The sequence below is a fragment of the Tenrec ecaudatus genome, chromosome 2 (assembly GCF_050624435.1).
Source record: "Tenrec ecaudatus isolate mTenEca1 chromosome 2, mTenEca1.hap1, whole genome shotgun sequence".
Classification (NCBI taxonomy): domain Eukaryota; kingdom Metazoa; phylum Chordata; class Mammalia; order Afrosoricida; family Tenrecidae; genus Tenrec; species Tenrec ecaudatus.
The window spans coordinates 212,252,247-212,265,924 of record NC_134531.1 but is presented as its reverse complement, the minus strand read 5'-3'; the positions used below and the strand labels follow the sequence as shown (position 1 = coordinate 212,265,924).

At 50.1% G+C, this 13,678-nt stretch overlaps 1 pseudogene; it reads left to right on the top strand.

Moving 5' to 3' along the window:
- LOC142440496 (uncharacterized) overlaps positions 1-13,393 on the top strand; it is a 119,573-nt pseudogene extending 106,180 nt beyond the window's left edge.
- The last annotated feature ends 285 nt before the right edge of the window (positions 13,394-13,678 follow it).

Genomic DNA, 13,678 nt, shown 5'->3' with positions numbered 1-13,678 from the left:
TGCAGGAGCCAACTGGAAGGAGGTCTCATGGCCTATGAAGCTAACAAAGATTTTGTTTTACTTGGATCCACAATCTGTATGCATGGAAGAAGAAATCAGGGATCTATTGATTTGGCTGGACAAGTCTGCTTCAAAAGACCTCTTTAAAGAGCAAAGATGTCATTGTGAGGATCAAGATGCACTTGACCCAAGTGATAGTATTTTCAGTGGTCTCATATTCCTATGAAAGTTGGGCAGTGCATAGGGAAGCCCAAGAGGGAAGAATTGATGCATTTGATTTTGGTGTTGGCAAAGAATACTCAATATACCATGGATTGCCAGCAAAAGGAGCAAATCTATCTTGGAAGAAGCATGGCCAGAATGCTCCTTCCCTGACAGATGGTTACTCCCTGTGGTTTTCCAAGATGGGAACTGTTTACTTTTTCCTGGAGTAAAAAAATCCTGTCTTTCTCCAGAGGAGCCGCTGGTGATGTCAAGCTGCCTGCCATGTGGACTGCAGCCCAACGCGTAACCATAGCACCACCAGGGCTCCTTGGGGAGAATCCTCCTTAGAAGCTAGCATTTGAGATTTTGTATCACATACTTTAGGCATGTCATCAGGAAAGACCAGGGTACGTCAAGTCGATAAAGGGAAAGGCCCACAATGAGATGGATTGGCACAGTGGCTACAGTAATAGGCTCAACCATATCAACATGGATGAGGATTGGCACTGGGCGAGATTTTGTTCTGCTGTACAGGAGGGTCACTAGACGTCCAAATCAATGTGATGGCACCTAGCAGCACTCTTGCCTTCACTGGCACCTTCTGAGTCTATCGGGATGCCATAAACAAGCTGGTGCCAAATACTAGGGCTGTGTAGTAAAGTTCCTTTAAGGTTGGTCGAAAGCCCTGCTCACATTTTTGGGCTGAACTGAGCAAACAGATGCCTTGATTTTGGTCACATTGGGAGTTGACCTTTAAGCTGAGATATAAACTCCAGAATTGCTGGTTTCCAGCATGATAATAAGGTCTACAAGGCAGAGATTATTCCCAGGCTGGTCCTTGACCTTGTCCCCACCCTCTTCCTGAGCATGGACAGCACCTGGGACTTACTAGAAGACTGAGTCATAGGATATGTCTGATACGAGCTGCGGGGCTCAGTGAGGTAGAAAAGGTAGCCACACAAGAGAGTGGGTAGGGAAAGGCTCTTCGCCATTTCCCAGGGAACTGTAGAGAAGACAATCCTCCAGGTTGGTCCTTGGTTTTCTGCCTCCGAGGCTCACCACCCCAGCACAGATGGGCTTCTCCTGTTCTTCACGCATCCCCTCCTCAGGGAGCTCCCAGAATGCCCTCTGGGAACGCCCTCCACATCAAGGACTGAGAGGATCGCAATTACTCTTACCCAATTGTCTCAGTGCCCATCAAGTAGGCTTTGCCTCAAGGTGACCTTGTAGAAGAGGAGGCTTCAAAAAGTTAATGAAAAATGGAATGAAAAGGTAATAGAATTTCCATGAATTTTTGAAGCCTCTTTGTGTAACAGAATCAGACATTGCCCAGTCTGGCACCATCCGCATGATCAATGGTAGGTCTGTGTGACCCTAGGATGACAAACTGACAGACTAGAACCAAAAAACAAACAAACTCACGGCCATCAAGTCCGTCTCGACTCATAGTCACCCTGTATGATAGAGTAGAACGACCCCCTAACTGTGACCCCAGAATATAAATATCTATACTACAAAGAGCCTCATCTTTCTTCCACTGGGTGGCTGGTGGGTTCAAACTGCTGACATGTGGTTAGCAGCTGAACTCGTAACCCACTATGACTCCACCAGGGCTCCAAGTGGCGGCGTATCCCTTGAATCACAATCAAATGTATTTTAAAGACATATCTCAGTATATGATGCCCAGGCCTTCATTTTGAAAGACTTAAGAAGCAGTGCCTTCATTGGGATTCACACTGAAATAATTGTTTAGTTGCCATTCATTCAAGGTTCCCAGCCTGTAGATCTCCAGACAAGATAATTAATTTCCAAGATTCATAGAAAAAGACAATGGCCTGATGGCTGGATTTGTCTACGTAAGTGTGCCGGGAAAGGTGAAGCTTGCACAGCTGGGACTTGCCTCTGCTGGGTGTGGGTTGACTCAGGGTTATAGGGTGGGTGGAGGGGGCTTTGGCTTTCAGCCTGGTCTACTTAGTCCTTCCCAAAGGTGGTGTGGGTGGGCTGGGGGTGGGGGTGGAAGGTGGAGGAAAGATTTAAAATGGGTGTATCTGATGGCAAGAAACATGAGTGATCAGTTTCAAGTGCAGGACACATTCCCATAGGTAGCCTTTGGGAACTGCCCTGATTCCTCTTCTCTCAATGACAGCGAGTTTGGTTAATAAGGGGTGTGAGCCCTGGAGCAGGAGAACCCAATTCATGAACTCTGAGCTAATTAGTTAGTTAAACACGAGCAGGGAGTCCGGCAGCGATGCAGGCTGTCTTCATGGCATCTTATTTGTGATAAGAATACATACGGTATTGTGGTAGTTACATAATCTTGTGTCAATTTGAGGATTAATAGTGTAGGGTGGAGTCTAGTCTGTCAATCAGGTCATAGCCAATGAGGCCTCTGTGTGGGCATGGCCTTTTCCTGAAGATTCTGGGAACTCTGGTATTCCTCCATGGAGGCGGGAGACGCTCCACTCACTCCATCCCTGTGGAGAAGACACATGGAGAGTGGCTGATGGAGCCAGACCTCTAGAACCAGAGATGCCATGTGAAGAACTCCTGCCAGCGCTGAGATGCTAACACCGCCACTGGATACACAAGCCTTTCCACCCACTGGCCTGTGATCATTCTGCATTTGGCGTCATTGCATGTGTTTCTTGAGTCTGAAGAGGAATTTATAGATTGATGTCAGACATATGGGCTAGTATCAGACTTACAGACTTGATCTGAACTGGGCTGGGATGTTCTCTCAATATTCAATTGCTCTTGTATAGAAAGCTCTTTCTAATGCACATATGTGTGTTTATGAATTTATTTCTCTAGTCTACCCAGACTAACACAAGTCTATACTGGAATATACATTTTGGGGGAGTCACATACTTTACCAGATTCATTATGTTTCTCAAGACCCAAGATAATCACCCGTGAGTGTTCCCAAAGGGTTTTCAAGACTGTGACTCATTGTGACACTACCAGAAGATCAGTAGCTCCAAACCACAAACCGCTCCATGGGAGAAAGACAAGACTGTCTACTCCTGTAAAGAGTTCCAGTCTCTGCGCTCACAGGGGAAGCTCTCCTGTGTCCAAGAGGGTTGCTATGGGTCAGAATTGACTCGACGACAGGTAGTTGAGTGGCAGTAGTGCCTTTCCATTTTAGGAGGCTGTTTCTGTGCTGCCAGGAGGCTGTGTAGAAACTGAGACCCTGTGGTGAGACAAAGCCACAAGAGACACTCAGCCCACTGAGAGAGTTCAAATCCAGAAGCTGTGGGCTTCTGAGAGATAGGGGAACTGTAAAAGGAATTTGGATTCCCAACAAGTTACAAGAACTTAAGCAAAGCCAAAGCAGAACAGGACTGGGCAGCCGGGATGGTGGCTACAGGCTTCCATGGGAGGAGGTAGGTACAGGTATGACAAAACTCTTCCCCAGGCACTTGGCAAATGGCTTGCCCCTTGATTAGTTCCTGGAATCCATGACATGGCGACTGTACCAAGGGCTTTGGAGAAAGAGCGCAGCTACTAGCCGCTGGCGTGAGGGGAGGTTGAAGTGAGGGTCATGGCAGTAAGGGCAGGGGCATAGGATCAGCTCCTTAGGAGAGAGATGGGGGAAGGACCCTAAGCAAACGTTCATGTGCTTTCTATCGATTTCCCTATTCCTGACATGTGAGTGGGATCGTATAGCATTGGGGACTTAGGTGGTCTTTGGCGACTGGCTTGTTTCACTTAGCAGGATGTTTCAAGGTTCCTCTGGGTTGTAGCATCCATCAGGACGTCCTTGCCTTTTTGTAGCGCCAAAGAACATTCCATTGTACGAGTATGCTTCGTTGTGTTTATTCATTCCTACCTCGACGCACACTGGAGTTGTTTAGACCTTTTATCTATTATGAATAGTGTCCAGCTCTCTCTGTGGTAACATGCTTTCGGTTATCTTGTGTGTATGACAGGAGCAGAACTCCTGGGCCGCATGGTAACTCCATGGTGAACGCTTTGAGAAATTGCCAGCGGGTGTTTCACCGCGTCTGCATGACGCTGTGTGACGTTCTCCTCGGCAGAGAGCAAGGATTCTGACCTCTCCGAATCCTTGCCAGCACTGGTTAACAGACTGTTTATTCTAGCCATCCTGGTCAAGGGTGGGAGGGTATCTCAATGTGGTTTTGATTTTTGTCACTCGAAGGACTGATGGTATTTGAGTATCTTTCCGGGTGTTTCTTAGCCACTGCCTACCTTCTTTGGAGAAATATTTACATGGGTCCTTTGTCCATTTTAAAATTGATTTGTCTTTTGACTGTTGCTTTGTGAGAGCTTTTTTATAGATTACAGTTTCAAGTTCCATATATATATATATATATATAATTCCTCTCTGCCAACTCCCAGGTTATGATCATTTGCCCTGTTTTCTGCTGGGAATTTTATAGTTAGCACCTTTGTTTCAATTCTTTTAAGGAGCCCTGGTGGCATAGTGGATTATTTATTGATTGGACTGCTAACCGCAAGGTCAGCAGTTTGAAACCACCAGCTGCTCCTCAGGAGAAAAACAAGACTTTCTATTCCCAGAAAGAGTTTCAGTCTCAGAAACACACAGGGGAAGTTCTACCTTGTCCTGTAGGGTCATTGTGAGCCAGAATAGACTCCGGGCAATGAGTGAGTTGGGTTTGGACTCACGGTGACCTTCCGTACAACACCCGGAACAGAACACGGCCCAGGCCTGTGCCGTCCTCCTGCTTGTTGGTGGGTCTGAGCCCGGTGGGGCAGCCACCGAGTCAGTCCATCTTGTTGACGGTCTTTCGTGTTTTCACTGCTTAGGCCCAGCAATTGGACAAGCTGCCTGATGCAGACTAATGAAATATGACGCTTCCCTTCCTCATGTCTGAAGTCACACTGCCCTCCATGCAGTGGTGCAAGGACCGTCATTTCAGGCCAGTGGTTTGCTCCTGACAGCGGTGTGTTTGTCAACACAACTGTTGGGTCACCTGAGCTTTCCAGCTTTCCAGAGACGAGACCAACAGGCTTTCTGGGTTGAAAGAAGCTAGAGGACTCGTCTTTTAGAAGCAATCATTAAAGGCACCCCTGCCCATCCGTCGGTTTGCCAGGCTGTGAGGGCTCGCCTGTGACTGTGGCACTGGGAGTAGGACCGTCGTGGTGGACAGCATTCAGGTGAGCATCCAGGCTGAGCCAGACTAGACTGGGAAGAAAGGCCGTGGTGTGGTTGATTCTCTGACACTTCTTTTCTGGTCTGGGGATCTACTTCCAAACATCAGCAGACCAAAACAGAATATTTTCTGATATTGCGCTGGGGGATGAGCTCCCCAATCTCAAAATTACCCCGGGAACTTGAGCACGTTGGCAGCGGTGACGAAGGCATGCAACTGGGCGGTGGGTCAATTCTGCGGTAGGTAAGGTGCCGTTACTCAAGGGCAACTCACAACAAGAACTGAAGATGTGGAAATATGGAAAGAGATCGCTAGGGAAGGGCATAGAAAGAAGAAACCGTTCCAGGAACCTCTATCTTAAAGGCCGCTCTGGAAGGGAGTGGTGAGATGGACAGGGAAGAGAGTCCTCTGGCCGGGGACAGGCTGTGACGTCTTTATCTGGAGCGTGAGCATGTGAACGCCAAGTCCCGAAGGGGTTTTCCCGGTGTCAAACACTTCTGGTAGCTTTCCTTCTTCCTCTGGTTGCCACTGCCCGAGACCTCCTTCAGTTCCTTTCTGCGTGATGGTCCCTGCCGGTGACTCACAGGTGCAGAGGAGAAGGGCTCAGTAAACACTGCCTCCTGCATGAGTCAGGCAGAGCAGGGGAGAGTGACCTTCCACCCTTCCCAGGAGACGTGTTTCCCCCACCCCCTAATATCAGGAGCCAGGCCAGCCCTTCTCGGTCAACTCATCTGTGGTTTAATCTTGATCAGATACTTTAGGTCAAGTCCTAGCATCACACCACTCTCTAACAAGATTTTCTGTTCTCAAGGGAAACCCACCAGGCCTGGTCCCCTCCCATCATGGGGTTCAAGCCTCAGAACTCAATTGCCGGTGGATTAGGAGGAGTCAGGAACATCCTCTGAACTCCAGCACTGCAGAGGTCACAAAGGAGTGAATTGGCCGAACCCTCCTCCACGGTGGCTTGACTCTCAACTGAGGTCATCAGGGAACAAGGCTGGGCTGTCGTCGTCGGCAGTGGATGCTGATGGGGGTGGTTTGGACCAGGGGAGAGGCAGGCATCTCGGGCAGGGAGGGGAGCTGGGGAGCAGGGGGCGATTGTGCTAGAGGAAAGACACTCTGTCTTTCTCCGTGTGTCTCTTTGTCTCTGTCTCTCTGTCTTTCTCGCTTTGCTCCGGTCTCTTTGTCCATCTCTCTGTCTCTAGATCGGTCTCTTTTCTTCCCTGCCACCCCTCTCTGACTGTGTCTATTGATTTCTCTCCATTCTTGTCTCTGTCCCTTCTCTCCTCTTCCATCTGCCTGCCGGGCTCTCCCTGCCTCTCTCTGTGCATTTCTGTTTGGGACAGAATTCACTCGATAACCATGAGTTTCAGGAGAAGGATGTGCCTTCTTATTCCTGTCAAGAGGGACAGTTTCAGAAAAGCCCAGGGGCAGAACTACCTTAACCTGTAGGGTCGTTATGAGTTACAATCAACCTGCTGGCAGGGACTTTTTGGTTTTGTTTTGCTTGAGTCTTAACCAGAATTTGGTACCAGTGGAGAACAAGCACAGTAGTTAATCCCTCAAGCAAGGTAGCAGCTGGGCAGGGCACCCCACCCCACGCCACCCTGGGAGAGCCCCACGTGTGTGTTTTCTGGGCAGGGGGGGTCAGGCTGAGGGTGCAGGTCCTCATGAGCTGGCACTGCCAGGACATGCGGCTATCCCGGCAGGGGACAAGGGTTTGTCTCTGTTGATGACTCATTTACCCACTCCTTCTCCCAGAGGGCTCAGGGCGATAAGACACAGTGAGGGCAGGGAGCACAGATACGGGAACCGGAAGGGGGAATAAAGCAGAGAAGTGTCCCCAGAGACCCCCCAATGCAAACAAGGAGACTGGGGGGTCTGTATTAATGAGACGAAACCAGAGCAATTTTCAGCTCAGCACAGTGGTTCCACACAGTCTTGATTGCAATGTGTCGGAGGTGATGTCCTGACCTCCCTAAGGCCTTAAACTCTGGGTGGTTATGCACCAGAGAATGGTGGCCAGGCCTTGCTTGGGAAAGCCGGAGCCTTACAGGTGAGAGAGCTGAGTTGCCCGGAGATGGTGGTGGAAGGGCAGGAGCTGGTGAAGGGAGGTGTGATGGGGGCATCGAGGGCCTGAGACCACTCCCTGTAGACCTCCTAGGTGGCAGGACCACCTGCAGGTGTGGCTTTGCTGGTCCCAGAGGAAGAAGTCAGCACCTGAACATCCAGGAGCAGCTCAAGGTTGCGTGTGAAGGGGCAGCTGACCTGGGTCTTGTTGCCGGCTGGGGCCAAGAGCTGGACCAGATAGGTTTGGTTCAGAGAGCAAAGAACAGCGATATTCCTTGCTTCCAGAGTGCTGCAGATTTTCAACCCCCTTCGTGGTGGTGCAGGGAGTTAAGCGTGCCACTGCCAACAACCTGCTCCATGGCTCAAGCCCAGCAGCTTTTCCTTGGGAGGAAGAGGAGGAGTCTCTGAAACCCTGTGGAGCAAATGTTTTCTGAATCCTTTAGGCTCCTCCAAGTTGGAACCGACCTGATGGGAGTGGGTTTGCCTTTAGATTGGGTCTGAAGAAGCCAAGCATGGGGACCAGCCCCTCTGCCTTCAATGACAGCAGGGTAAAGGCCCATATGCTCTGGCTTCCTCCAGGGCAATCGACGCCTTGGTATTTCAAGAGACTTGTACACAGCTGTGGATGCAGGAGCCTTCTGGAAACGGGCAGGTCTGCATTCTTCCTTAGCCCCCATGAAGCCCAAGAAAATCAAACTGAGTAGGGGCTACTGTCTCCTTAGAAGCTTCCAGCAGTACAGCCGTAAGGTAAACAAGGAGTGAGCAGGAACGACAGGCCAGGGAGACTCCTCTGGATGCTGCAGGACTCTCGTGCTGGCTGCTTGGGCCTCCAAGGAGTACGATGGCTATACTTCTTCCAAGCCCATGATACCATCAATGTTCTTCACCAGCACCGCAATTCAAAGGTTCTTCATTCGTCCTTATTCGATGCCCAGCTTTCACATGCATACGAGGCGGTGGAGAATAGCATGGCCTGTGTCAGGCACGCGTTAGTCCTCAAAGTCACCTCAGTGCTTTCCAACACTCCAACGCAACCTTGTGCAGCAGATTTGCCCAATGCAATGTGTCGTTTGACCTCTTGGCTGCTGCTTTTAGGATCATTGATTCTGGATCCATGCAAGAAAAAAAATCTTTGGTAACTTCAATCTTTTCTCCGTTTATCATGATATTAATTATTGATACAGTTATGAGGATATGGGTCCTCTTTACATTGAGTCAGAATCCATGCTGAAGGCTGCAATCCTTGATTTCATCAGCAAGTGCCTCTAGACTGCCTTACTTTCAGCAAACAAGGTTACATCATCTGCATATTGCATGTTGTTAATAAGCCTTCCTCCAATCCTGATGCCTAACTCTTCCTAATTTAATCCAGCTTCCTTGAAGATTTTCTCAGCATTCAGATTGACTAAGTGGTGAGAGGATACAGCCTTGATGCACACCTTTCCTGAGTTTAAGCCATGCGGTATTCCCCTGCTCTGCTTGCACAACTGCTGCCTCTTGATCAACAGGTTCCTCGTGTTCTGGAAGTCCCAATCTTTTCAGGCCATCCACAGTTTGCTATGATCTGCAGAGTTGAGTGCCTTTGCATAGTCAATGATACACAGTAAGCATCTTTCTGATAGTCTCTGCTCTGAGCCGAGAGCCATGTGCCATCAGCGATGGATGATGGACTCTGACATCACACAGTGACTCGGCCGGCAGCTAGCAGTTGTGGGGAAGTGCAGCCCTTTGTTCAGGTCACAGCCTTGGTGCAATCAGAAGAAAGACTCTTTGTGAGTGTGGCTTTCTCCTTCTTAAGCAGACTCTGAGGGAAAGTGGGTCACTTTTGCTGGATCTGGATCCTGCGTCTGGTTTATCTACCTCTTACCATATTGCCTGCCAATCCCAGGAGCCATCACCCATCTTGGATCCATCAGACCTTGCATCGACCAGCTGGTGGTCTTCCTGCTTTGACTTCCTCGCTTCCTGGTTCATCAGCCCCTACAGCGACACACATCGGGAGAAGCCTTCTGCTTATCATCTGATCCACAGGCTCGAGCTGGACTTGCAATGGTGTGACCCATTTCTCGATGTGAATTGCTTTCTTTATATATGCCTAAGTGTCACTGAATTTGCTTCTCTGGAGAACTCAGCCGAACACAGTCACTGTAGTGTGTGAGTGAAAAAAACATGTCATGCACAGTAGAGTCAAGCTGTGCCCAGTCACACCTGGGTGTGCTGCTGTGGTGCTGGGGAGTGCCAGTCACGCCGGCCTCTGCCACACAGAGTAGCTCTCAGAACTCCCATTTCTGGAGGTGTTGATCTCCAGTCCAGAAGCTCAACCTCCTCTTTTCCCTTTGACTAGGGGGAAGCAGAACCCCCTAGAAAGCCTCACTCCCCTGCTCTTCCCATCCCCCTCAGATGGAAGCCTCCTATCAGCCAGAATTAAGGTCATGTAACAAAACTGACTTTCTTCACTCTTTGAAGCTAAAACTCAATAAACAAATTCTGAAGAGACCGTAGCAGGAAAACTCCGTTGCTTTTACAAAACACAGGTCCAGCCGTCTCCTCAGACGACCAGACTCACCCCTCAGCCCTAAGGAGAGTTCCCGGTTTCCTCACTCTCCACAGAGCAGGCTCCACAGTGTCCATTGCAGCGCCCACTCCCTCAGGGCCCAGCCAACAGAGGCTCAGACACACAGGAAGACGCAGGCCCAGACAAAAACACCCTTCTTTTCAGACGTCCTTGCTGCGAACCAAACCCAGTTGCTGTTCAGCCAGCCCCATGTGTGTCTGAGGAGAGCTGCCTCCATAGGGGTTTTAATGGCCGGTTTTTCAGAAACAGGAGGATGGTTTCTTTCTTTGGAGGATGGTTGATTGAGTGGGAGAAAACCATCTATTGTTGGATGGGGAGTTTTGTCCTTTGGTTAGCAGCAAGCATTTTAACCACTCACTCCACCCAGACACTTGTTGTGGCATTGAGTCAATTCTGACTCATCGTGACTTTACCAACAGAATAGAACTGTTTCAGAGGGTTCCTGGGTACACCATCTTTAGGGGAGCAGACCATCTGGTCTTTTCTCTCACAGAGGGACTAGCAAGCTACCATCACCAGCCTTCTCATTGAGCAGCCAAGTGCTGAACCCTTTCGACAGCACGACTCCTTCCCCTGCCACTCCCAATGCCATTGAGTTTGTTCCCGCTCATAGAGACCCTGGGTAGGGATTCGAGGCTGTAAATCTTTTCCGGAGAAGATAGCCTCATCTTTCTCCCAAGAGTGGCTGGTGGGGTTGAACTGCTGACCTTGTGGTTAACAACCCAACTTGGAATCTACTACACCACCACGGCTCCAGATTATATTTCTACTAAATATGATGTAAACAGAAGTCTTCTCGGTGGGAAATCCCTGACTTCCCTGAAACATACATCACCCCTTCTTTCTCCTGTATCTCCTTCCTCCGAAACACAGAAATACTACCTGGAACTGCAGCAGCCATCTGATGGCCAACTGAGCCATCAGGGGAATGAAAGCCAATACAAAGACTGCCAGGACATAGTTATAAAGGCCCCTGATGGCTTTGTTGGGCCACTGCTTCAAGCCTGGGACTCTTACACTTCTGACTTCTCACTAAGCCCATGATTGAGCACAGGGTTAGTCGAGGTTGTGTTATTTGAAGGTGAACCCCCACAGGTTGTAGTCGGGTTTATACGTGAGCCTTTGAAACACGGTTAGAACATAACTGGGCAAAAGTTAGGAGGGCACTGTGGTTGGTCACTAGTGCTATTGTTGTTGCTGATACGGACACATGAGGCAGCCCCCGGAAGAACCTTCCGCGAAGTGTTGGTTGATGAGGTTGTATTGGGAAGTACTTCCTGTTCCCTGAGAGCCACAGTTGAGGTGTTATGGAGTGGGATGACTATGCCTTCCAGAGTACTGCAGACTTGCACCCAGGCCTAGTAGCCCTGTTGGGTAAATGTTGGCCTGCTAACTGCGAAGCGGGTGGTTTAAATCCACCAGCCGCTCCAAGGGAGAAAGACGGCAGTGTTTGCTCATGTAAAGATGTACAAAGCCTTGGAAACTCTAATATAAGTTCACTGTGCGCCAGAAATGACTCAATGCCAATGGCGTTTGGTGATACAGTGGGTTATGTGATAGGATGCTGACCACAAGATCTGTGGTTCAAACCCACCAAGTACTCTGTAGGAGAAAGATGAGGCAGTCTGGTCCCATAAAGATTTCAGCCTTGGCCAACCCATTGGGCAGTTCTCCTCTATCTTATAGGTTCTGGTCTCTATGAATGGCAATCAACTTGATGGCAATGGATTTGGTTTGATTTGATATGGAGTCTGCTAATCACTTGGGCAACAAGTCCTGGTGGCTTAATGGATGATGTGTTGGGTTATGAACAGCAACATCAGCAGTTCAAAACTACTAACTTCTTTCTACTCTCGTGAGAGTTTCACTCTCGGAAACCCTCAGAGGCAGTTCCACCTGGTCCTACAGTGTCACTACGAGTCGGAATCGACTTGGTGGCAGTGAATTCGTAATGACTTAAATAACTCAGAAGCTGAGTCTGCCTCTCTGGGCCTCAGGGTTTTTTTGTTTGTTTGACTTTGTTTTGTTATTTCTATAAATTAAGATCGCTTCCTGATCCAGCCTCCTCCGTTCCTGGTTCAAGTGGGCAAGATCAACAAAGGACGAGGCAGAAGAGGGAGAAATTTCCATGGAAACCCTTTCTGAATCTGATAAGATGGCAGAGGGAGTGAGAAACAGGTCCCACAGAAAACAGAACAATTCTTATCAAAGAAATATATTTCTTCTCTTCCTGCTTTGCAGGAGTGTGCACCAATGTCACTGGGTTTCTATGAACTCCTTCACCCAGAACCTAAATATTTACATTCCAGCTGAATTCCTCTTGCTCTCCTGCCTACTGGGTCAATTCAGGTACCAGCCAGTACAGGGGAAGGAATGCCAATGCCAGGAGCCCCTGAAGACAGCAGGTGGCATATCTCCCTGCACCCTGCTCTGCGGTTCCCCCAGAAAGGTCACAGCACAGCCCCTTCTCCACCAGGGCCCCACTCCACAAACACGCAGGCCTGGCAGGACCCACCGGGCTGCATTCCTCGGAGCAGGAGGGGCCTCTGTCCCCTTCAGGAAGTGAACTGCCTGGGAAACCTCAGCACGGGCACAAGCAGAGGGCAAGCCTTCAGGAGGGTGGAATGGTCTCCACACCAGATCTCTTGCTTAAGCCCCTCCACCCAAAATGAGCAGTGGTAAGCTGCCTGAGGCACAGCGCCTTGTCTTCCTGGGCCTGGGACTGTAATCTTCGGAGCCGAGGTGGGAGTGGGGGTGAGGAAGGACCCTGGGGGGGCGGGTCTCCAGCTGCTCACTGGGGAATCGCCACCACTCGCCCTATCCAGGCCTCCGGGGGCCACTTGGGCTCAGCATGTCCTGTAAGAAACTGGCCATCCTGGCCCTACTGCAAGATAGTGCTGCACCTGCCGGTAGCCAAGAGGAAGAAGCCACCCAAGGAGCTCCTGGTCCTCGGCAGCCTGGCACCCACAACACCTTCTCTGTGGATTGGGTCCCCTGTTTCCATGGCACCCTGGCCCTTGCCCCCATGCTGCAGGTAGCCTTGTGCAAAGACAGCTACGGGATTGCTGGTTATTATGAAGCCAATAGGTCTGTGAAGGATGCCAGGCCCCATGAGGGTGCTGAGAAGGTGGCTTCCAGGGAGCCAAGAGCTTCAGTGGCATGGCTCTCACCAGGGTGGCCAACACGAAGTTTACCACAGACTCCTGCGTGCCTATGGTCCACGTGCACGAACACCACGAGAACAGGTGGTGGTCCCGAGACCCGCACTGTCATTACTCTGAAGACTGCCGGCCTCTGTGCTGGGCAGCTGCGCCGATGAAGCCCTCCTGGACTTCGCCAGCCACCCAGATGACGTACGAAAAGCCGGACACACCCCAAGAACAACAAAGCGGATCTCCACCTGTGTTAGGCCGGGGGCCGAGGACTAGACCCCTCTGCGCGGGAAGTCGGCGGGTTTAAAACTGTGAACGGAATCTTATGGAACCCGAGCAGGAAGCTGGCCCAGTCACTGTGTCCAGAAGCGGCCCGTGCCTGGAAAGAAGGCAGGGTGCCTACCCAGTTGCCTTTTCACTGCAGTGTCTCCAGCACCAGGGCCTCTTTCAAGTCATTCCTGGCTGTGTGTTGCTATCACCTTCCAAATCAACACAACTGCTGCCTGTTTGGGGAGTTGTTGTGAAAGCATTTTAACAAAAAG